Here is a 24,496-nt window from a genome sequence, read left to right as displayed (position 1 = left end):
AAATGCCTCTGTGTTTCATTCTTTTCGTTTAACACTTGATACTTTTTGGAATTCAGGTTCATCGTTGCTATGTAAGGTTGTGGTAGCCTATGCAGTCCCATTATTTGCATATTTTCAGTTCATTCAGTTAAGTTCCAGATTCAGGTCTTATCTCTTTTTTGGTCTTTGAGAAAAATTAAGTCTTTTTTTTGTTGAAGAGTTGCTGCTATGAGATAAACTACTTGGAGTATTTAAAAAGACGTGTCTAAAAGACACATTCTGCTTTTGTTTATCTTATGGATCAGTATTTGAAGTTTGAGTAAACAATATTTGGGGTGAACAATTCTCTTCTTTCACCCGACTGCCCTAGGGTGAGATTCTCCATTTGGTTGACTTGAAGAAAGGAAGATTAACTTCAAGGGAGCAATGGTCACTGTCCATTCAAACTTGCTTTATTTCTATTCATCTGTATCTGTGGGAAAAGAAACTAGGAGATGTTATATAGGAGAGAGGAGAAAAGTTGAGACCATAGTATATGAAGGCCTTCATACTGCTTACATTTGCCTGCAGTAGAGTTGTTAATTTATACCAATGTACACTTGCTGAATTGCGGGCACAAGTTGGTTTGTGGAAGAACAAGACCTAATCACACCAACAAGAGCAGGAAATATAGCCATCTAGGCTTACAGTTAGATATTCAGCTGTAGGTGAAAAGAGGTTGTATAATATCCCAAAGTCCCAGCTAGCATTCTGGCTTAGGCTGTGTCTATAGCGCATGGCTGGCCTGAAACTGTAACTGAACTCCAAACTGTCAAGAGTCCTGTACCATAATTGTCCCTCTTTAGGACTGAAAAGCCTCCAAAGAACTTGGACCAGAAGAAAAGCAACTTGACTGTGTGAGGTCTTCCTTTTGTAATGCAGCTGGAGCAACTGTCCATCATACTTAAGACTGGGCTGAGAGGGGGAAACTGACAGCAGAGAGTAAAGAACTTCTTCCAAAACATCTGAACTGTACCTGACAGTATGAAGATGTCTCTCAGGAGTTGCAAAAGCAAAAATTTTAGCTTAAATCACTATGGGTTAACAGTCCAAGCCTTTAGGATCCTGTACAGTCCATGTAGCTGTACAAAAGAAAATATTTTTTTTTTCTTTTCCTTTTCTGTGACAGCAGTACTGCCAAGAAAGCTTTCCTTTATTAAGAGGAGTTAAATCTAGAGTTAGGGACAAGAGAAAATGGTCATACCTTATGGAGAGTCTTGCTTCCTTTGTTAATAGGAAAAAATTACATTTTTCCTGCAGCTGCTTGCTTAGCTGTTCAGACCAGATGTTTTTTACTTTCAGAAGAATGTTACCAATTTCTAAGCCACACAACATTTTGAGTAGATTGCATGTGAATACTGACTTTGATATATGGTGTGGCAACTGCAAATTTGTTTACAGGAAATTATATTCCAAATAGTAGCATTTAATGTCACTGATTTTGATGGACAGAAAAACTGCACAAACTGTTTATGAAATCCGCCTTTCAACAGAGCAGAAGCAATCTCACTGAGAGTGGGGTAGAACATTGTTGTACAAGTGCACAGGTTCCTATGGGAAACATACGAATTTCCTGTCTGTTTTTTGTCTCTTCTTTTGTCTCTTGACACACAATTTCTTCATAATCCAGGTTCACTAGACACCATTGAAATGATATATTTATGTAGGCACATACTAAGTGCATACAACTACACTGATGGATGCACAAAATTAGCAAAATACTAAGTTTGTAGAGTCTGTTCTTCTTCACGGTTTTTGATGTATGAGTAGTTTTAGAGGATGGATATCGTTGTTTCTCTCTTCTTAGAAAGGGATGTAGGAAATTATTATCAGTTTCCAAATACAATAGGCTTCAAATGTATTTCATTAGGATGTGGGAATTTGATTTAGTTACCTCAGAATCCTATTATGAGCCAATCTTTTATTCTTTCCCTGAAAGCACCAGAAAAATGTTTTTTGAAATATAGTAATAGTCATGCCTTTAGATTTATACTAAAGTTTAGTTGTGCTGTGATGTCTGATTTATAACTGACTCTGATTTCTAACAGACCAAGAAACACACACGTTTATTTGTATGGACACCAGACTGTCTTGTGTTGACAAATTTATCTGAACAAGGTGGCCTCTTCTGCTACCCTTTTTCTGCTCTTTTCCTGTTCCTAGCTTCAGGAGGGGACATTATTCATTTCCCCAAGCAGGTGTCTATAAATATTTTGGTGGAACGGTCAGGTCTTTTCTGGCTGTCTTCAAGAGACGTGGTTTCAACAATTACTTCCCTTCATCTGTTGGGCATTCCTGCTGCCTCAGGTATGTAAGGTCCTCACATACCTTACTACATGTGAGGACATGTAGTAAAGGTACCAGGATTTGGCTCTACTTTTTCTCTAAGACCCACTCCGTTGACTGACTCAAGGCTAGAAATGTTTCCGTCACTATAAGAGATGTTGAGTGGGCTCATAAGAAGGAACACAAGGCCACTGATGATGTGGGCTCTGAAGCTGTGTCATAGCAACCTCTGGTATGCTATGGAGTCGGGATCCAAGATCAGTCAACTTCAAGCGCTTTTCTGCAGAAGTACACTTACACCTGTACAGAAGGAGGATCCTGGGTCACCACACTGTCTTTGGAGTGACATGTGCTGCTGTACCATCTGCCACCAGAGCAGTATCAGGGCACAAAACCTCTTCACTGAATGATTGTCATGGGGACACTTTGACTGAGCCTCTTCCTGCACACAACAGACCACCAAATAATTATAGTCCTCTAATGGCATGTGATCATACATACAGACAGCACCCTAAATGAAAAATGGAGATGGCAAGTTATCTTTCTTCAAGTGCTTATTCCATGCAATAACGATCTGGTCTGGACTGAAAAATATTGTTTTTATTGTAATTCCTAAATTCTATCTGAATCTTTCTTAATGCAGTATGTGCATTATTTTCTGTAAGAACACAGCTTTTTAAGATAATGGTTTCTACTAAAGATGGCCCTGAGCCTGGACCTGACTATACCAAGTTCTGTGGGGAAAGGAAGTGGGTGGAGATCATGAACTAAAACTAGATCCATGGCCACATTTTGCAAATGACCTATCCCTGAAAAAAGACCTGAATGCCTCTGAACTTTGGAATGTTGGTGCTGGAAAACTAGAATTGCCTTCTGCTTTTGTGGCTGGGATTTTTTCCTGTAACTCTTCAGTCCTGACTCTCTGTTACACCATCTTTGAAAAGTAAAAGGGGCTTCAATTTGTGTTACTTAGTTTCAACATTGTTAATGACTGTTAACGACTGCTCATCTTTCCTAAAAGCACAGGTCATCATGGAGGCAAAACTGAGCAGAAGTCTTGTTCAAAAAGATAAGTTCATGTAGCAGGTACAGCACGTGCCATTACCAGTCACAATCCCCTCTAGCTCTAGTAAGCAGATTGCAGACCTGAATTGCTATAACTTGGGATAGTTCCATAAATTTAAGTGGTGCTGCTTTGATTTATAGCAACAGGGACCTGATTCTCATTGCTTTGCATGAGAAGAATAACATATCTCCTGCATATCCTATATTTTCCTGCATGTAACATTTCTGATTACCCTATGTTCATTATTACTGAGAAGGGGTGGTAATCCAAAATCACAACTTCTAAGGAGGCTGGGGCTATTTTGCCAAGAACAACACCATATAACAGCTTTTATTTGAGGGTGAAGTCTGTTAAGCATCTAGCAGATTTGTTTTTCATCAAAATAGAGTTAATATATTATATGTGTCCCTTTAAAGGCCACACGGTTTCTGAAAAGGCCTCTTTCGGGATCAAATTGCACTCATTGCAAAACTTGATAGTGAGATGGTGAAGCTCATTAAAGAGCTTTATGGCATGTAGTCAATGCCACTACTACCACAAGTCTACAATATTTTTCCAAATTACAATTCCAGGCATATTTTGGTTTCTTCTGAGCAAAAACAAGTGACACTGTAGGAAACTATAGGCTAAGAAAAGAAGAAAATGGGATGTTTCTCCATTTGAGTAAGTCCTGCTAACTTGCAATAATATATTGAGTATCACTGTAAAAATCATTGAAATGCCAGACCAAAACACAAAAGACAATGTTAGGCGTAGACCTCCCAGTTTCAAAAAAGGATTCCGATTCCAGTGACCTAACTCTGTAGATTGACAACTTCTTTTGACCAATTTCTGCTTTAAGAATGGTCAAGTCTTCTTGGATATTTTCTTTACAATACTTTATTATGTTTAATCTGACATTCTTAATCGTGTACTTAATCACAGTACTTTTTAGTAAACACTAAAGCTTAGGCACTGGAATTGGAATTTAAGAAAAATTTGAGAATCAAATTCAAAACAATGGTTTCCAAGTCTTCACTTCATCACTGCTTATATACTTCTTCAGCTATCCATTTAATTTCCTAAATACCCAGGTAACTAAAATTTTGCTTCTGGACAGGGACAGAAGCATATCAGTTTTGATTTGTCTCAGCATTTCAGCATATATCACAAACATATTGACAGACTAGTAATTCCATATTAAAGTTGCTATAATAAGACAATTTTTGTTTTACGTGCCAGGAAGGATGCTAGCTGCCAACTGACGGTTTTAAGAATTACAAAAGCACACTTTTGGTAGCCTCACCTGCATTTTCACGGCTTCCTAAACGTTTTGGTAGAAGTTATCAATATTGAGAATCATTGTCTTACAATTCTTGTGCAACTTCTGAGGTTTCTTAGAGGTATCATGTAAATTCTTTTAGGAGCTCCCAAATTGGGTAGCCCAATAGTGGTGAGGCTGCTACAACTCCATGTTCCCAGGTCCAACCAATAGCAAGACTGAACATCTATTCACAATAGAAACACAGAGACGTATACAAATATAGAATCATAGAATCATTGAATTGTTTAGGTTGGAAAAGATCTCTAAGATCATCAAGTCCAACCGTTAACTTAGCACTGCCGAGTCCACCGCTAAACCATGTCCCTAAGCACCACGTCTACACTTTTTTTAAATATCTCCAGGGACAGTGACTCAACCACTTCCCTGGGCAGCCTGTTCCAGTCCTTGACAACCTTTCAGTGAAGAAATTTTTCCTCATATCCAACCTAAACCTCCCCTGATGCAACTTGAGGCCATTTCCTTTTGTCCTATCACTTGTTATTTAGGAGAAGAGACCAACACCAACCTCACTACAACCTCCTTTCAGGTAGTTGTAGACAGCAATAAAGTCTCCCCTCAGCCTCCTTTTCTCCAGACTAAACAACTCCTGTTCCCTCAACCACTCCTCATAAGACTTGTTCTCCACACCCTTTACCAGCTTCGTTGCCCTTCTTTGGACTTGCTCCAGCACCTCAATGTCTGTCTTGTAGTGACGCGGCTGGTCACGTAGGTCAGCAGAGATGGAAAATGCAGCACTCACACCAGCACAAACAGCATCAACGGCCTCCTCCTCTTCCTCTGGCTGCTCAGGATGCCCATTAGTACAAAATATATAAGTATATACATGTATAAGCCTCTGTAGCAGCTAGTCTTAGACATTCAGTCTACCCAGTAGCTGGCCCAGGAACTCTTGGTTTCCCAGACGCCTCACACACAGACACACACATTCAGACAGGTCTCTCTAGTGGCTGGCATGGACGTCCTGGTCGTCCACTAGCCAACTTTCAGACCCCTCTTGTTCCTCTGGTATCTGACCCAGACTTACGGCCCTTCCAACCCAAACCATTCTATGATTCTATGTTCAGTAGTGATTACACACTGATATACACACCAACACAAATGCACACTCTCCAGTCTCTCCAGTTGTTGCCACCCCTAATGTGTAGGCCCTGATGCCCCATGGTCTGCCTCCAGTTAGTGCACTTAGACATCTGTATATACACAGACTTGTGGAGTAGAGAGCCTCTCACCCATGAGAAGAGTTGGAAATGGAGTTTAATGAGAAGATGAGATAGACTCTGCATGACCAGACAAGCATACTGACCAAATGCCAGTTTATAGATGGCTTTTATCCCTGTCTTCCTCTAGTTTCCTCCACTTGTTCCTCCTTGAACTCTCCCTTTCTCCATCTTTGGTACTTATCCTAAACATCTCATAAGTCTTGTATAATCCCACAATGTTCATCCCCTGCATCCCAGAATGACTCCCTTACCCCGGGCTAAACTCACTCAGTCTGAAAGGAGACCTGGAGACCCTCTCCCACAGGATCACCTCTGGCCCATGGGGCTGAGACTCCCGTGTGACAGCTTCCTTCTCCAAGTAGGTTATTGGAGTTCCCCTGTCTACCGTTGTGTCTCTCTGCTCCTTTGTGTTCATGGAGATGAGCCTGTAATCACATTACCTAACAAATTCCTCTGTGTCTGAGGGTCTCTGGAAGATTCTTCTGAAAGTCTGCTACAGATAATTGGAATGGAAGTGCGACAGGATGCTAACAGATAGAGGAAGCAAAATACAATTGCAGTTTAGTTAATGCATTTTAGTTCCATTTGGTGCACAAATTAAAGCAATATTTTCTTAACCTAAAAAAGCACTTATGAAAGAGTAATGCTTTTAAAGCTAAAATCGCAATTCTGCTTATTCAGCCTGGAAAGAACTGGTGAGTCAAGACAGATGACAATGGTAAATCAGGAAATTTGAGAAAATTGCAGGAAAAGAGAAGAAACAGATTTGGAAAAAGTTTGTTTGTTTGCTTTGTATTGTTTTACCAGTGTAGTGAAATGGTGGTGGAGGGCTGCAGAGGGGTGGCTTGCTGTGGGTGATGTATATTACAGCTGCCATTAGTTCAGAGAAGATTTCTAGAACAAGAATGTTAGACCAGGAAATGCAATGTAACATTCAAAATTGTGTTTTCCTATGAATGCAAATTTGGATTTTATTGCTGAAATTCTGATCAGTAAAGTGTAACCTTATTTTGACCCTGGTCCTGCTGTTACAGTACGGGAGTAAGAGATGATGACTTCCGTTATGTGTCTGCTGCAAGCTGTTAAAACTGAATGCCCAGCCAATGGGTTACAACAGTAGCTCTCACTATCTGAAAGCATACTTTAGAGTTCAAGTCACTTTGTTTGCTTAAGAATGTCTTTCATGTTGCAGTGATAATGTTGGCACACATTGCTGAGAATTAAGAAGATAGGGAGCACAGTTTATTTTATTTTGTTGCCTGTGGGAACCTGGATGTTGAAGGAAGTTTTAGGAATAACCTATGGACACAACCAAGACAGGACTGTTAGATTCTAATCCCAGCTCTGCCACCAAGTCACTGTGTGGTATCAGTCATGGCACGGCTACCTTGGGACAGACACTGCTTCAATGGACTCAAGCTACTAGAGATCCAGAATGCTAAAAACATACCATTGCCATAGTCCAGACACCATCTGCCTGAGTTAGTCTGCTGTTGGGCCCATGCTAACATGTCCTAGCTCTCAGGTAGGGTTATTAAAATGGAGATAGTTCAGGGCCAGCCTGGCTCAAAGGCCTGGCTTGTGGTGGCTCTCGTCCCTGTAGGAGGAGGTGTCTTGTCACAGTGATCCTCTGACTTCCAGTCTTGGGCTCAGTGCAGGCTGAACAAACTCAGGTCTACCGACACTTAGCAGTGCAGAATGGCCCTTCATACCTTTATGATTTTGTTATCCCACTGACATTGCTTTTTGAAACCTGTAGATTTAAATATTGAGAGTTATTAAAAGTTATTATACATAGGTGCAGTGCCAACATATGTAATGCATATATAATGGTTAAACTAAACCCTAAGTCTCACCGACTTTTACACATTTAAATGTAGCTAGGAACCTGGTTCTGAATTTTGCAGCTAGAAGCCATGTCTGTTCTTTATATAGTATCTTATATCTACTTTAAGTATGCAAAGAAATACAATTTTGAAAATGGTGATATCAGTGACCATAAATTCAGTTTTTTTGCTTTCCTGTTGGATGGTCTAGGACATGAAGCTGAACTTCTATGCAGCAAACAGGTAAATGAAATACACAGATAATCTCAGTACACAGCTCATACACTAAGCAAAAGAAAAGGATGCCTCCTCAAATAATTATGTTGGGTTTTATGCTATTATTGGTATTACTATGTAAACAGCAAGAAGGTTCTAACCTGACTTTGATTCCAATTCTGTTAGGTGCCATACAAACACATGGTAAGAGTCAGTCCTTCCATCAAAGACTTTACAATCTTCAGTCAGGAGTTTTATTAAGACCCACTTCTTCACACCATTTTTGAGACAGAGAGGCAGCCAGCACTGTGACTGCAAATCTAAACACAGAATGCTTTATGAATAACTTCACTGAGAGCAGTGCTTCTAAAGGTGCAACACAATGTTGAAAATTTAAACAAAAAAAAGAAAGAAGGGGAAATTATAAACTACTTATATGTTTTAACCAAGGTCCCAGTCCAAATTCAAGAAGGAATAAAAGGTGAGGGTGAAAGGTTAAAGACAATGAAAATCTCTAGAGGAATGAGTAAGATGATAAGAAATGAATGAGAAAAGAGCATAAAGGGGTGAGGGTGGAAGGAGAAAATGAAGTAAGAGGCAAGGGTAAGAGTGACTACATGCTCTACTTTAAGTTGTATATTAATTTTCTGTGGCATTTAGCAGGCAGGAAATTTTTGGCATCATTCAAATTAGAAAAGAATTCTTTGTTCGTTTAAATATGAAAATTTATAATTTCACCAGTATGCCAACCTCAGAGTTGTTAGAGAGAGGTGAGAAATACATCCACCAGTAAGGTAGGTATGGAGGTTTCTAAGTAATGCAAGGATTTTCCTTGTTTTGCAGCATAACGAACAAATGCTAGCCCCAGTCCTGTAAATGGATAAGATAAATGGGACTATATAGAGAAGCAGAATTAGAACAGAAGTTTGGGTTTTCGATTTTAGCACAGTTGTTCTTTTGAATTTTATTGCCATTTGCCGGTGATTTTCTGGATGAAATACTGATTTTCTTCCCCATGAAAAATATTTTTCCATCATGATTTTTTTTTTTGAAAATAAATTCTTCAGAACAAGGCATTTTAAATATTTGAACATAGTATTAGTGTCAGTATACATTTGGTTCATATTTTTAATATTTTTCTCCACAGCTATATGAGAAAGAAGGATTAGTCAGAGAAGAAGAGAGAAAAACTGTGAGCATCGCGTGTGGGCACATATATAAGAACTTACTTTTTGGAGCCAGACTTTATGGCAAAAAGGTAGGTTCTCTGGCAAACTCTGTAATCACAGAATTCCCCACACATGCTTGAGGCTCTTCTGTGGGCTGAAAGTTATCCAAGAGTAAGACAACCATAACTGTCACATATTTAAAAGGCAATTGGACAGACAGGCAGTGTGGGTAAGAGCTGAAGAAGTCTAGGTAGCTGGCTAAGGGGTATGCAGAAGGATAGTCTGGCACTCCTTCTTCTTCCTTGCTGGTCATGTTTAAATGTACTTTACCTTTACATTAGACGCTCTGATTTTCCTTTCCTTCTTCTTTTTAACTTTAAAAGCCACCTCACCTTTCCTTCAGTGCCACATTTTCTCAGCCCTAGTATTGCTCCAAGGCAGAGCAGTGTAAATCAGAAGAGGCCAGTGGTACTGTTACCTCACAGTAAAGTGGATAAGAAGGAAAGGAGAATCAAGATCATTCAGATTTTCAGGATCAGTCTGATTAGTATACAGCTTCTTCAATATGCCTCCTCCAACATACCCAGGTCAGATTCTTTGAGGAAGAAAATACATTATTCTTAATAGATAATGGAGCCTTAAAGTACCACTTTATTTCTGACAGCAAAATGTTTCCAACTCTCTCCCTTCCTTAACTTCAAAAAAGGAATGATTAAAACAGTATGTATTTAGAAAGTCTTTAACAAAATGCTTCACTCCCAGCTGTTGGATTAGCCAACAAAACAACATTTGTAAAAACTGACTTCATGCAAAGTTCTTAATTTAGAATGCTATTGTGCAAGTCTATCATGAAGCGTGGGAAAATAAGAAGTTAAGCACTGATATTCACTACAGGAAAACAAAGAAAATGAATGAGATATCTGGATTTTTTTTTTTAACTTGCATGAGTATTTAGCTAGACATCAGATAAGATATGGGGAAGCAACATGGAAGAGGCTTAACTAACTTTGCAAATACGTTAAAATTTAGCATAATAGACTTCATATTCTTCACATTTAGATAGAATTGTACCAATTGTTACTCTCTGGATCCACCCCAGACTGAATGACATCAGAGAAAATCCTTGTATTTCCTCTTGAAGAAATACCCGATCTCCTCTACTCTAGAGAAATACAGAATCACAGAATCACAGAATCGTCTTGGTCGGAAAGGACCTTTAAGATCATCAAGTCCAACCGTTAACCTAACACTACCAAGTCAATCACTAAACAATATCCCTAAACAATATCCCTAAGCACCGCATCTACTCATCTTTTAAAAACCTCCAGGGACGGTGACTCCACCACTTCCCTGGGCAGCCTGTTCCACTGCTTGATAACCCTCTCCATGAAGAAGTTTTTCCTAATATCCAATCTAAACCTCCCCTGGTGCAACTTGAGATACCAGAGATTCCTTGTTTGCAGATCTCTTATGTCAGATGCTGAGAAATAGAAGGCTGGTTTGGCCAGTGCCTATCCACAAAGACTAAGTATTGGCCTTGCCAAAGAATGTAAGACATTAACTGGTGGCTTCTGCAGTGCCATGGGAGATGGTGCAGACAGACTTTGCAACAAATGTACATGCAGTATAGGGATCCTGTACACACCTGCAGAGTATGTCTGGTGTGCACATACAGTAGCTCTGATCCATCTGATATTAGCCCTATAGTGCTGACAGGGGCCTCTCTCAAAAATAATAGAAACAGAAAATTCAGTCCACATTTTCTTTTCAGATAGAGCCATTTTTTAATAGCTAGTAAAAGGAACTTTACCAGTAAAGCTATCATAGCTAGTAAAATCTAGGTAGGAAAAGGAACTTTTAAGTTTTCAGAGGAATCTGCACTATGACAGAGCTAAATGTGCTTCTACAGTTCCCTCCCTGCACTTTGCTCAGCTTAGATGCTATGAAGTGTGCTCAGGGCTCTCTGCTATTGCACTTACTACTGGCATAATAATTGCTATAAGCTGAGTGAAGAAGTTATTTTTGGTTTTACCTGAAGGATCTCGTGTACAGAAATGACTTGTGAAGATTCCGCGACACACTGAAACAGGTTAGGAAATCACGTACTTACAAACTCAAGCTGGAGTGTGAAGATGAAGACATGGGTATTTCTAACTACTGCCTGGCGTAAGTAATTAGCAGCAAGATTAATCACCTTATTTTGTATATTGACTTATTTTTCTAAAATCAAGGAATATATCTATGTAGGTTAAACCCTGAATAAACTGTCTTCCATAAATGAAAGAGTTTCCACTGTGATAAGAGACATAGCACAGTTACTATGTATCAGCACTGGAAAATGACATTTCCTTCCTTGGAATTTGATAATATAAAATTCTTATGTTGAGCATCCAGGACTGGAAGAGCATTTGTCAGGGAAAAGCATATGGTTTCTCACACAGGACTGCACAGTAGCCTATTATGACCGTCAGGCCACTGACTAAATGCAGTGAATGTAAAATCTGAAAAGTTGTTATAAGGCTACAGTTGAATAGCCAATTTGGGAATTGAAATTTAGGGTCTAAAGTTTTTTTTACCTGGGCACCATATTCTTCTGCCACTGGAATGAATAACTGACACTGACTTTTTTAAAATTGCTTGTCTCTAAAGTGGGAAAACAAGGCCTTTGGTCATACAGTGCTTACTAAAAATCATAGACATGCTCTGTTCTGTGTGTTCTCAAGCTTGACACCTCCTTCTTTAACTATCTACCTATTCTGATTTTTGTTTTATTAATGCTGGATACTCATAGATAGAAATTCTTCTGCAAGTGATGAATTTTGCAAGTGAAATTTTCATTTGCTGCGCAACTTCGTAAGAAAACAAGCCTGTGAGTATCTCCAGACAGAAGCAGAAGCCATTGAATTTAGTGAATGGTTATAAATAAATATACTTACACTTAAACATATGCTTATACAAACACCATTCACATTGCCTTTTTCACTCTGTTTCTTTTCACTATATTGTCTTTTAAATCAATAAAAGGACAATGGTGGGAAAAATTGATTTACAAATCTAAGATAAACTTAATACTGATCTAGGAGACAGGAAGATGCAAAGGTGTATAAATAGATGACAAAAAGAAAAGGAAAGAAGGTGGATATTTTCAGCTTCCAAATGTATGAGACAAGTACTAGAAAAGCAGAAAAATCTCAAAAAGAATATAAGAATATAAGAAGCAAAAGTGAAGTGATGAGTGAGGAATTCTGTTATAGACTAGAGAAGATGTCATACTCAACGTATGCTTAACTACAGATCAAATTATATGGTCTTTTGCAATAGGAATAAAAGACCCTCAGATTCCACATAGATAGATTGTATGAGCAAAGTAGGTAAATTAATGAACTGAGAAAAAACAGGTTGATTAATCTTTAGCTGTTATGACTGTGGTGAGGATTTGATAACAAGCCAAAAGAAGCAACCATAATAGGGAGCTTCTATTAAGCTTTCTAGTTGAGAAACGATGTTGAGGTGCAATTTTAATTAGGATTGTGAATGAAAGACAGCAGAAAGTAGCTTTCACATTTAAGAAGTGATGAGTATGAAATATTTTCCATATTAGTTAGGAACAGAGTCTAATATTACATTCTTTAAAGTTTATCCATTTTCATTTTGATGCTAGATTATTTTATTTGCATACTGTGAATACCTTTTTGCACATTCATTAGACTGTTATTTTAAATCCTTACTCAAGGAAACAGCAGTGTCTGAAAAGCAACTGAGAAGGAAGAACTTTTTTTCTAGTGACTGGAGAAATATAGCTTATCTGAGTTTAATGTTTGAAAGACTACTCTGAGAGGAGATGCCTTATTTATATAAATAATTAGGTATAACTTTACTTGTAGCTTAGAAATCTAAAGAACTTTAAAAAAAGTATAGATTTCTTGGGGATCAGTATGTGAATGCCAAGCCCTCCATTTACCCCTTGGTCGTCTTAAATTATTACTTCTGTGAAACGTGGGTATAGTGCAGTCCTATCTGCAGTGCATAGTGCATAGTGCAATCCTATACATTAACCACTAAGATTTGGTTACATTAATTTAGCTTCTTTGACCTAAGTAGTCCTGATGTAAATCTTTTCAACAGCTTGCTTTCCTTTAGCTGCTGGGGGATTCTGCAAAGCCTTATCACTGCTTTCTTTGTACTCTTACCCTGAGGAAAGCTGCAGCAACATTGACATCAAGTAGCTAGGAAAACATCTGCATGTGCATTACATTTACTTCTTTGGGTTCAGCTCAGCTAATGAGCTGGCTGCTTCCATGTAAATCAAGTCAACCAAAAACAGTTAATGCTTTCATCAGGTGCGCAGTGCTCTGGAGTCTCTTTGAAGGTGGGGCCACATTCACTGCAGTCGCTGAATGTTGCCCGTATAAACACCCCATCTCAAAGATGTTGTTCTGTTTTTCAGACAGGCTTACAGTTGTTGAGAGGAAGCATGCCACTGTGCCAGGTACCAGAAGCCAGACCAATTTACTTTGAATTTGGCGGGGGTGGGAGGGGGGAGAAAGAAAACACCCAACAAAAATCTCACGAGTGGTTTTGGAGACATTAACAAAATAGAAAACATTAAAAGCTGAGATCACACCTGGGATTTATCACTGTGTTTTCATAAACCTTTGGGTTGAGCCAGCACTCCGTCCTGCACTAGGTATTCAGCGAAATTACAGCACACATGTTCTCAACGGAGTTTGTCAGATCAACTTTACACTTGAGTGGTTTTGACTGATTAATTACCCACATAGACAAGTGAGGAGTTCAGAGAAAGGTGACTTTTTCTTCTTAGGAAAGTTAAGCATGTGAAGTATTACTAGGGAGTGTGACTGTAATTAGAAGAAAGGGAATTGTTAATTTGTTTCAATCCTAATTTAAAGGTAACATCTGGATCTTCTTATAGAGTAATAGATCCAATCTACTTAATATCAAATTGATGGGTTGACATATTGCCAGTAAAGGAGAAGTCCGTAAAAAAGATGCTTTTAAAATTACTTAGTCTTAGGTTAGGTGTCCAGGGCCTCAATTATCTGCTTGGAAAAGCCAGTGAGAGAGTCCTAGTTAACAAGCTTTAGAGTCATTCTTCTATTACTACATATTTCATTATTTATGCAAAAATATGACAGCTTTGACTTGAGAGCTGCTAGCAGCGGTATCCCTAGAATATTCTGTAGGTGAGGGCCCTGCCTGAATGTCTAAACATGCTAAGTCCATGTCCCTTTTCAATCTAGGCAGAGAAATGACATTAAAAGTAGTTTCCTACAATGTCTCTAAAGACAGACTGCTGGTCAATATAGAATTCATGCCTCCCTTACTTGCCTGTCTTTTCTTTTGCAGTCTGCTTCAGGAGAAAGCTGGCTGGATCACGGTCTTTGGGGAAGACTAATTCAGAATGCCTGATGCAGGAATTCTGCAGTGATCCTACTGTTGGACAGTTTGGGCAAAACTTGGTCAAAGTAATGGAATGAAAAGCCATTGAGGGCTATACAGAGACACTATGTCAAGCTGTGGAAGTGCCTGAATCCCAAATCACAGAGGACAGGATTGGGCACATTGGTCACGTGTGTGTGCGTTTGATGGCTATTCAACACAGTCAATGGGAAACAAGGAAGAAACTTATTTTCTATAGATTTGGTCCTGTGTTAGGCACCTCTTGAACCTGATATTTGCAGCCCAAATCCTTCTTCTTGACTCTACTGTCCTTTCAAAATGCATGATGGACTCTATTTGAGATTTCACAGGTAAGAAGTCAGATTTAAGAACGAGACATTTTAATAAAAGCCTAGTAAATAAGGTGTTTACACTCGGCATTTCAAACCCTCTCTAGTCCCTTATGTAGGTGAAGCTACTGTCCTTGCATAAAAGTAGGCTGCATAAATGAATTCAAACTCTGCATGGCTAGAGAAGGACCCCATCTCAAACTTTTGAGAACACGTATCTAAGTACTGGACTGCATTCCTAGTGCTGTCTGTACATTGTAGCCTGTGATGGTTTAATGAAAAATGGACAGATAAGCAGTCCTTCTATTTTTGTCTGAGGTGGTCTGGAACAACTTCACCCTGTCTTTACTCAAAACAATGAAGGGTGATTATTGGCCCTCTGAGAAGGTACAAATGTAAGAATCTATCAAAACTAAGCACAGAGAAATTGAAATTGTTGCTTTGTTGCTCATTTGAATGTATTTTTTTATCTTTCTGTTATTGGATATTTTCTGCCTCAGTGTTTATTTAAAGGACTGTCACAGTTTAAAGCTGGGCCAGCTATTAACCCAGTGGCAGATGCTCTCTGTTAACCCTCTTCCCCCCCCCCCCTACCCTAAGGGAAAGGGAAAAGGGAGAGAGACTTACGGGTTGGAAAGTTAAAACAGTTTTAATAAACTATAGTAATGAAAAAGAGTATAATAGTAATAATAGAAATAATCAAATATATACAAATATACACAAAACCAAGATCGAGAGCTTGGAAATCCTCCTCAGGCAGAGTTGCTCCCCCCAGCACGGGCAGAGGGGAAAATGCAGTAGCTCCCCCCAGCACGGGCAGAGGGGAAAATGCAGTAGCTCTCCTGCCATCACACCTGCAGGCTTTTAACTGGAGATTTGGCAAAGCTGGTACCAATCAGTGGGAGACAGGAGGGCCCCTCCCTCCTGGGCCCTACCTCCAGGAGGCAGTGGGTTAGTGATAAATAGGAAAGTGAGAATGATGTGTATGGGATGGAATACCTTTTTGGTCAATTCTGGCCCAGCTACCCTATCTGCTCCTCCCTGCAGGTGCAACCCCCCTTCGGCTCTTCACTCATAAGCAGTGAGGTATTTAGCAGTGACCTTGGTTTCTTTAAGACTAATTGGCCTGGTTTGGGCCAAACCAGGACATTCCACCCCTTATTCCATACCATTCACGTCATACTCGGATCACCACTACCTTTTCATTTTCAAATATATATATACATATCACTAGTTTATGATTCTTCTCTATACAAAAAGTTCATTAAGTTCATTTGGTTCAGGATTGTGGGTTTCCATCTGGCTAGCAGTCTCTCAGCAGTCTCTCTGGCTAGCAGTCTCTCTTTTGTCATGGTTCGTGCCCACGGGTTGCAGGTTAAAGATGTCAGACTCGAGGAGGTTACTGGACGCCACTTGATGAAGCTAGCTCCGGTCTCATCACCACTGTCTTAACCTGAAAGACACTTATGCAGTAACAACATACAGTTCAGAATTAAGTAGTCTCACCCAGAATCAGATCACCTTCAGGGACACATCGGACTTCACCATCTTGCAACATCACCCACCAAGTACATCCAGGTCCCTGAGCAAAAGCAATCCCACGAATGGGTTTACCTTTGCCCGTTGCAGGAAGAATCCAGACAGTTTTTCCCAACAGATTCCTTTCATGCACCACAGGGACTTTATCTCCTTCTACTGTATGTAGAAGGTCTGACTGAGCAGGGCCAGCTCGATTGATAGATCCCCTGGTGTTAACTAGCCAGGTAGCTTGTGCCAAATGCTTATCCCAGTTTTTAAAGATTCCACCCCCCATTGCTTTCAGGGTAGTTTTTAACAGCCCATTATACCGTTCAATTTTCCCAGAGGCTGGTGCATGATAGGGGATGTGATATACCCATTCGATGCCATGCTCTTTGGCCCAGTTGTCTATGAGACTGTTTTTGAAATGAGTCCCATTGTCCGACCCAATTCTCTCTGGCGTGCCATGTCGCCACAAGATTTGCTTTTCAAGGCCCAGAATAGTGTTCCGGGCAGTGGCATGGGGCACAGAGTATGTTTCCAACCATCCGGTGGTTGCCTCCACCATGGTAAGCACATAGCGTTTACCCTGGCGGGTTTGAGGGAGTGTGATGTAGTCAATTTGCCAGGCCTCCCCATATTTATATTTCAACCACCGCCCCCCATACCACAAAGGTTTTAACCGTTTGGCTTGCTTAATTGCGGCGCATGTTTCACAATCATGGATAACCTGTGCAATAGAGTCCATGGTTAAGTCCACCCCTCGGTTACGAGCCCATCTGTATGTTGCATCTCTCCCTTGATGACCTGAAGTGTCATGAGCCCACCGAGCTAAAAATAGTTCACCTTTATGTTCCCAGTCCAAATCTATTTGGAACACTTTAGCAGCTTGATCCGCTTGTTGGTTGTTTCGATGTTCCTCAGTTGCCCGACTTTTAGGTACGTGAGCATCTACATGACGTACCTTCACGACTAGTTCCTCTAGCTGAGCAGCAATATCTTGCCACAATTCAGCAGCCCAAATAGGTTTCCCTTTGCGCTGCCAGTTGCTTTGCTTCCACTGCTTCCACCCCCACAAGGCATTTGCTACCATCCATGAGTCAGTATAAAGATACAGCCTTGGCCACTTTTCTCGCTCAGCAATGTCTAAAGCCAGCTGGATGGCTTTTACCTCTGCAAATTGACTCGATTCACCTTGTCCTTCTGTGGCTTCTGTGACTTGTCGTATGGGACTCCATACAGCAGCTTTCCACTTCCGATGCTTTCCTACAAGACGGCAGGATCCATCGGTGAACAGGGCATACTGCTTCTCATCCTCTGGTAATTCATTATATGGTGGGGTTTCTTCAGCACGTGTCACCTCCTTTTCTGGTGGCATTCCGAAGTCTTTGCCTTCTGGCCAGTCCATGATCACTTCTAAGATTCCTGGGCGATTAGGGTTTCCTATTCGAGCCCTCTCTGTAATTAATGCAATCCATTTACTCCACGTCGCATCAGTTGCATGATGGGTAGTGGGAACCTTACCCTTGAACATCCAGCCTAGTACTGGTAATCGAGGTGCCAGGAGAAGTTGTGCTTCAGTACCAATTACCTCTGAAGCAGCTCTAACTCCTTCATATGCTGCCAGTATCTCTTTTTCAGTTGGGGTGTAATTGGCCTCGGAGCCCTTGTATCCTCGACTCCAAAATCCTAGGGGTCGACCTCGAGTCTCCCCTGGTACTTTCTGCCAGAGGCTCCAGGTAGGACCATTGTCCCCAGCTGAGGTGTAGAGCACATTTTTAACATCTTGTCCCATACGGACTGGTCCAAGGGCTACTGCATGCACAATCTCTTGTTTAATCTGTTCAAAAGCCTGTCGTTGTTCAGGGCCCCACTGAAAATCATTCTTCTTTCTGGTCACTTGATAAAGAGGGCGTACAATCTGGCTGTAATCTGGAATATGCATTCTCCAGAAACCCACAACGCCTAAGAAGGCTTGTGTTTCCTTTTTGTTAGTTGGTGCGGACATAGCTGTTATTTTGTTGATCACCTCTATCGGGATCTGGTGATGCCCATCTTGCCATTTAATCCCTAAAAACTGGATCTCCCGGGCAGGTCCCTTGACCTTGCCTCTTTTTATGGCAAAACCAGCTTTCAGAAGAATTTGGATTATTTTCTCCCCTTTGTCAAAAACTTCTGCTGCTGTATCACCCCACACAATGATGTCATCAATGTATTGCAAATGTTCTGGAGCTCCACCCTTTTCTAGTGCAGTCTGGATCAGTCCATGGCAAATAGTAGGACTGTGTTTCCACCCCTGGGGCAGTCGATTCCAGGTGTACTGGATACCTCTCCAGGTAAAAGCAAACTGTGGCCTGCACTTTGGTGCCAAAGGAATAGAGAAAAATGCATTAGCTATGTCTATGGTGGCATACCACTTGGCTGCCTTTGACTCCAGTTCGCATTGAAGTTCTAGCATGTCTGGCACAGCAGCACTCAGCGGTGACGTTAACTTCATTTAGGCCACGATAGTCCACAGTTAATCTCCATTCTCCATCAGACTTTCGCACTGGCCATATAGGACTATTAAAGGGTGAGCGAGTCTTGCCAATCACTCCTTGATTTTCTAATTGTCTAATCAGTTTATGAATGGGGATCAGGGAGTCTCGATTGGTGCGATATTGTCGTCGGTGCACTGTGGTAGTAGCAATTGGCACCTGTTGTTCTTCAACTTTCAGCAACCCCACAACAGAAGGATCTTCTGAGAGGCCAGGCAAGGTAGACAGCTGTTTAATGTCCTCAGTCTCTACAGCTGCTATACCAAAGGCCCATCTATACCCTTTTGGGTCCTTGAAATACCCTCTCTTGAGGTAGTCTATGCCAAGGATGCATGGAGCATCTGGGCCAGTCCCAATGGGGTGCTTTTTCCATTCATTTTTAGTTAGGCTCACTTCGGCCTCCAATACAGATAACACTTGAGATCCTCCTGTTACTCCTGAAATACTGACAGATTCTGCCCCTTTATGATCCGATGGCATGAGGGTGCACTGTGCACTAGTGTCTACCAGGGCTCGATACCTTTGTGGTTTTAATGTGCCAGGCCATCGAATCCACACAGTCCAATAAACTCGGTTGTCCCTCTCCTCCACCTGGCTGGAGGCAGGGCCCCCCCTAATTAAGAAATGGATTCGTGCTGCTCACAGGGACTGGACCTTCATTTCTCCTATTCACACTTGGGAAAAAGTGATTTGAGGCCCATCTACCCTGACTGGGGTCCTGCTCACTGGTAACTGGAGCAGCCATCCTCCTAGAAAAATTCTCTCTGGTATTTCTGTTAGCTTGCAACTCACGTACTCGTGCCTGTAGGGTACTGGTAGGTTGTCCATGCCATCTGCTCATGTCCTCTCCATAACCACGCAGGGCAAACCACAGGATACCTCGTGATGTGTTTCGTTTCCTTTGAGCTGGTCCTGTAGGAGGGCGTTTTCTCCTAACAGCTGCAATGCGTGCCTGTGTAGGTAGAGAGTCAAGTTTATTCTCGATCCTGGACAGTTTGTCTGACAGTTGTTTAAATGAGTCCTTGTTCTCCTTAGTCAGTTTTTCCACAGCCAAGACACAGGCCTGCAGTGGGGAAGAAATACTATCTTCATACTGTCGCATATAGTTAGCCATTTCGCCCACACTAGGTCGTGCCATAGCATCTTCTCCCCAGACTAATATTGACAATGTATGGGCATGTGTTGGTGGAGCACTCTTCACAACCTTCCGGAACATGGATCAGTTGCATTCCACTTCATCAGGATCTACAGGATCTACAATGTCCCGTGGGTGTCTATAAATGATCTCTTGCACCGCTAGTTCTCTAAGGTAGTTAATACCTTTTTCTATAGTGGTCCATTTGCTTAGGTGACTCATAACATCATCTTTATAGGGATACCTGTTCTTTACAGCTGACAAGAGTCACCTCCAGAGACTGATAGTGTTTGACTTTCTTGCGAGCGCCTTATCAATACCACCATCTCTGGACAGGGATCCCAACTGTCTGGCTTCTCTGCCATCTAATTGCATGCTGTCTGCCCCATTATCCCAGCATCGGAGCAACCAGGTAATAATAGGTTCACCGTCATAATGGCTGAAGTCTTTCCTTATATTTCTCAGGTCCTTCAGGGATAAGGAGTGGTAGGTTATCTCTACGTCTGAGTCCTCCTCTTGTGATAGTTCTGCTTTAGAAGGACCTTTCTTCTGTGATGGGTCTGCTTTAAAAGGACGATCGAGGAAACCCCCATCTGTGTCAGGCCCTAACTCTGCCTGAGAAGGGCCCTCACCTGGGTCATATGATGGCTCTGCCTTAGAAGGCTCTGAGTCATCATCCTTCACTTCACAAGCTGATTTCTTTTGGTATTTCTTCCTGGTTACAGGAGCAATTGGTACAGATTCGATAGATGCTGGGGTCTGAGTAGATGCAGTGGCTGTCGTGGGAGTGCTGAGAGTCTGAGTAGCTGCAGTGGCCATCTTGGGGGGTGTAGCAGCTGTGGTACAGGCTGCCGAGGTTTCAGTGGGTTTAGTGGCTGTAGCGGCAGTACACACTGTAGGATCTGAGGTGGCTGCATAACACCTACAACTGTCCCTGCACCGATATTTAATCTTATCCCCCATCAGAAACACATTCAGGACAACCAAAAATAAAAACATGCCGCCTAGACAGCACCATCCTAATTTCGCAAAATCTAGTGGAATCAGCTTGGCAGAAAAGGAGAAGGTACTATTTCCCGAAGTAAAACTGGAAGTGTAATCATTAACAGAATCAGCTAAAGGACGCCTGGAGCGTGCAGATCAAGTTGCTGCTACTGATTCGCGATTAAAGCTGCCCATCATTGTGTCATAGAGATAAGAGATCAGAATATTAACTGCCCAGTTTATCACAGCATAAATCAGTATCAAACCCCATACCAAAACAATACATTTCGACCAGCGCCCACTGCTAAACTGCATGTAAACATTCATAAGAAGCAAGCAATAACACAGTGCCCACGGCAGGTAAGGCATCATTGCAATACGCAATTGTGAAAGAAACTCTATAAAAAGACAAGATAACACAGCATTCAAAAATGACATCACCATTTTCACTATCTGTTTTAATTTCCAGCCCCTCGTAAATCTCAAAGGAAGAAATCTGATACTCTCTCAGCTGAGTTCTCTGGGTCTCCTCCCACCAGAGCCAGGATTCAACTTATCAGAGCAACCTGTTGGAGCTTCTCTTGAGCCCCACGTTGGGCACCAATAAATCTGTCACAGTTTAAAGCTGGGCCAGCTATTAACCCAGTGGCAGATGCTCTCTGTTAACCCTCTTCCCCCCCCCCCCGCCCAAGGGAAAGGGAAAAGGGAGAGAGACTTACGGGTTGGAAAGTTAAAACAGTTTTAATAAACTATAGTAATGAAAAAGAGTATAATAGTAATAATAGAAATAATCAAATATATACAAATATACACAAAACCAAGATCAAGAGCTTGGAAATCCTCCTCAGGCAGAGTTGCTCCCCCCCACACGGGCAGAAGGGAAAATGCAGTAGCTCTCCTGCCATCACACCTGCAGGCTTTTAACTGGAGATTTGGCAAAGCTGGTACCAATCAGTGGGAGACAGGAGGGCCCCTCCCTCCTGGGCCCCACCTCCAGGAGGCAGTGGGTTAGTGATAAATAGGAAAGTGAGAATGATGTGTATGGGATGGAATACCTTGTTGGTCAATTCTAGGCCAGCTGCCCTATCTGCTCCTCCCTGCAGGTGCGACCCCCCTTCGGCTCTTCACTCATAAACAGTGAGGAATTTAGCAGTGACCTTGGTTTCTTTAAGACTAATTGGCCTGGTTTGGGCCAAACCAGGATAAGGACGCCCTAATTCTCCACTTCCTGTTGGTGTATAAATACCAGAATTGGCTTTAATCTTCCTTGAGTAATTCAAAGATGTAACTTCTTCAGACATTTACTAAAAGATATGATATTGAGGTCTTAGGCTTCTGAAAGTGCTTTTCTTCTTCCATCATACATTTTAAAATGTGAAAAGCACTAGTGGAAGTCCATGGTCACTTAACTATTTGCCATGACCATTTCAGCATCCATTCCAGGTCACAGTCCCTGTCCTGTGAGAGTACCTCCCTTCTTTACTATTGCCGCATGTTTCCATTTGTCTGTGTTTTTAAACACACAGTTCCCATAAAGCAGGTTGAGAAAACCATGCAGATTACCCTGTATAAGTGGTTTGTTATCTTCTGCATCTTCTGCACATATCACTTCTTTAGTCTTTGTATCTTTCTTTCTTGAACTTCGCTGGATATCATTTTGTCTTTTGTTCAGATAATTTATGGAAGATATTCAACAATATTTGACAATGATCTATCCCCATTCAAAACCCTCTTAGAAATACCTGCATTGGAGGATGAGTACAATTTAAGGTCTATCAATTAACTACTGATAGTTACTTTTAAACTACTGATGTTTCTTAACTGATTTTTTTAAACGACTGTTTTTTTTTTTTAACTACTGATAGTTACTTTTTAACTCATTTTACATGTGCTTTGTTGATTCTTAATTCCTCTTAGAAACCACACACAGAATCAATCATGTTGGAAGAGACCTCTGGGATCACTGAGTCCAACCATTGCCCTGACACCACGATGTCAACTAGACCATGGCACTAAAAGTGCCATGTCCAGTCTTTTCTTAAACACATCCAGAGATGGTGACTCCACCACCTCCCTGGGCAGCCCATTCCAATGTCTAATGACCCTTTCCGAAAAGAAATTCTTCCTAATGTCCAACCTGAACCTCCCCTGGCGAAGCTTGAGGCTATGTCCTCATGTCCTATCACTAGTTGCCTGGGAGAAGAGGCCAACTCCCACTTCACTAGAACCTCCCTTCAGGTAGTTGTAGACTGCAATAAGGTCACCTCTGAGCCTCCTCTTCTCCAGGCTAAACAACCCCAGCTCCCTCAGCCATTCCTCATAGGTCATACCCTCCAGACCCTTCACCAGCTTGGTCGCCCTCCTCTGGACTCGCTCCAACACCTCAACATCTTTCTTGAAGTGTGGGGCCCAGAACTGGACACAGTACTCAAGGTGTGGCCTCACCAGTGCCGAGTAGAGAGGGACGATCACCTCCCTAGATGGGCTGGCTACACTATTCTTAACAGAGGCCAGGATGCCATTGGCCTTCTTGGCCACCTGGACACACTGCTGGCTCATGTTTAGCCGGCTGTCAATCAGCACCCCCAGGTCTCTTTCCGCCAGGCCGTTTTCTAACCACTCTTCCCCCAGCCTGTAGAGCTGCATGGGGTTGTTGTGGCCGAAGTGTAAGACCCGGCACTTGTTCTTGTTGAACCTCATGCCGTTGGTCTCAGCCCATCTATCTAACCTGTCCAGATCCCTCTGTAGGGCCTTCCTACCCTCCAGCAGATCGACACTCCCACCCAGCTTGGTGTCATCTGCAAATTTACTGAGGGTGCACTCAATCCCTACATCTAGATCATCTATAAAGATATTGAACAGCACCGGCCCCAGAACTGAGCCCTGGGGAACACTGCTAGTGACTGGCCGCCAGTTGGACTTTGCCCCATTCACCACCAGTCTCTGGGCTCGGCCATCCAGCCAGTTTTTAACCCATCGAAGAGTCCACCCATCCAAGCCCTGGGCAGCCAGTTTGTCTAGGAGGATGCTGTGGGAGACAGTGTTGAATGCCTTACTGAAGTCTAGATAGTCTACATCCACAGCCCTGCCCTCATGTACCAGGCGGGTCACTTTGTCATAGAAGGAGATCAGGTTGGTCAAGCAGGACCTGCCTTTCATGAATCCATGTTGGCTGGCCCCGATGCCCCGATTGTCCTGCGTGTGCCGTGTAATGGCACTCAGGATGATCTGTTCCATCACCTTGCCTGGCACCGAGGTCAGGCTGACAGGCCTATAGCTCCCTGAATCTTCCTTCCGGCCCTTCTTGTAGATGGGCGTTACGTTTGCTAATTTCCAGTCAGCTGGAACTTCTCCAGTTAACCAGGACTGCTGGTAGATAATAGAGGTGGTTTGGCAAGTTCATCTGCCAGTTCCTTCATTACTCTGGGGTGAATCCCATCTGGGCCC

This window comes from Nyctibius grandis, chromosome 4, assembly GCF_013368605.1.
Source record: "Nyctibius grandis isolate bNycGra1 chromosome 4, bNycGra1.pri, whole genome shotgun sequence".
Lineage (NCBI taxonomy): Eukaryota > Metazoa > Chordata > Aves > Nyctibiiformes > Nyctibiidae > Nyctibius > Nyctibius grandis.
Note: the sequence above shows the minus strand (reverse complement) of the source record.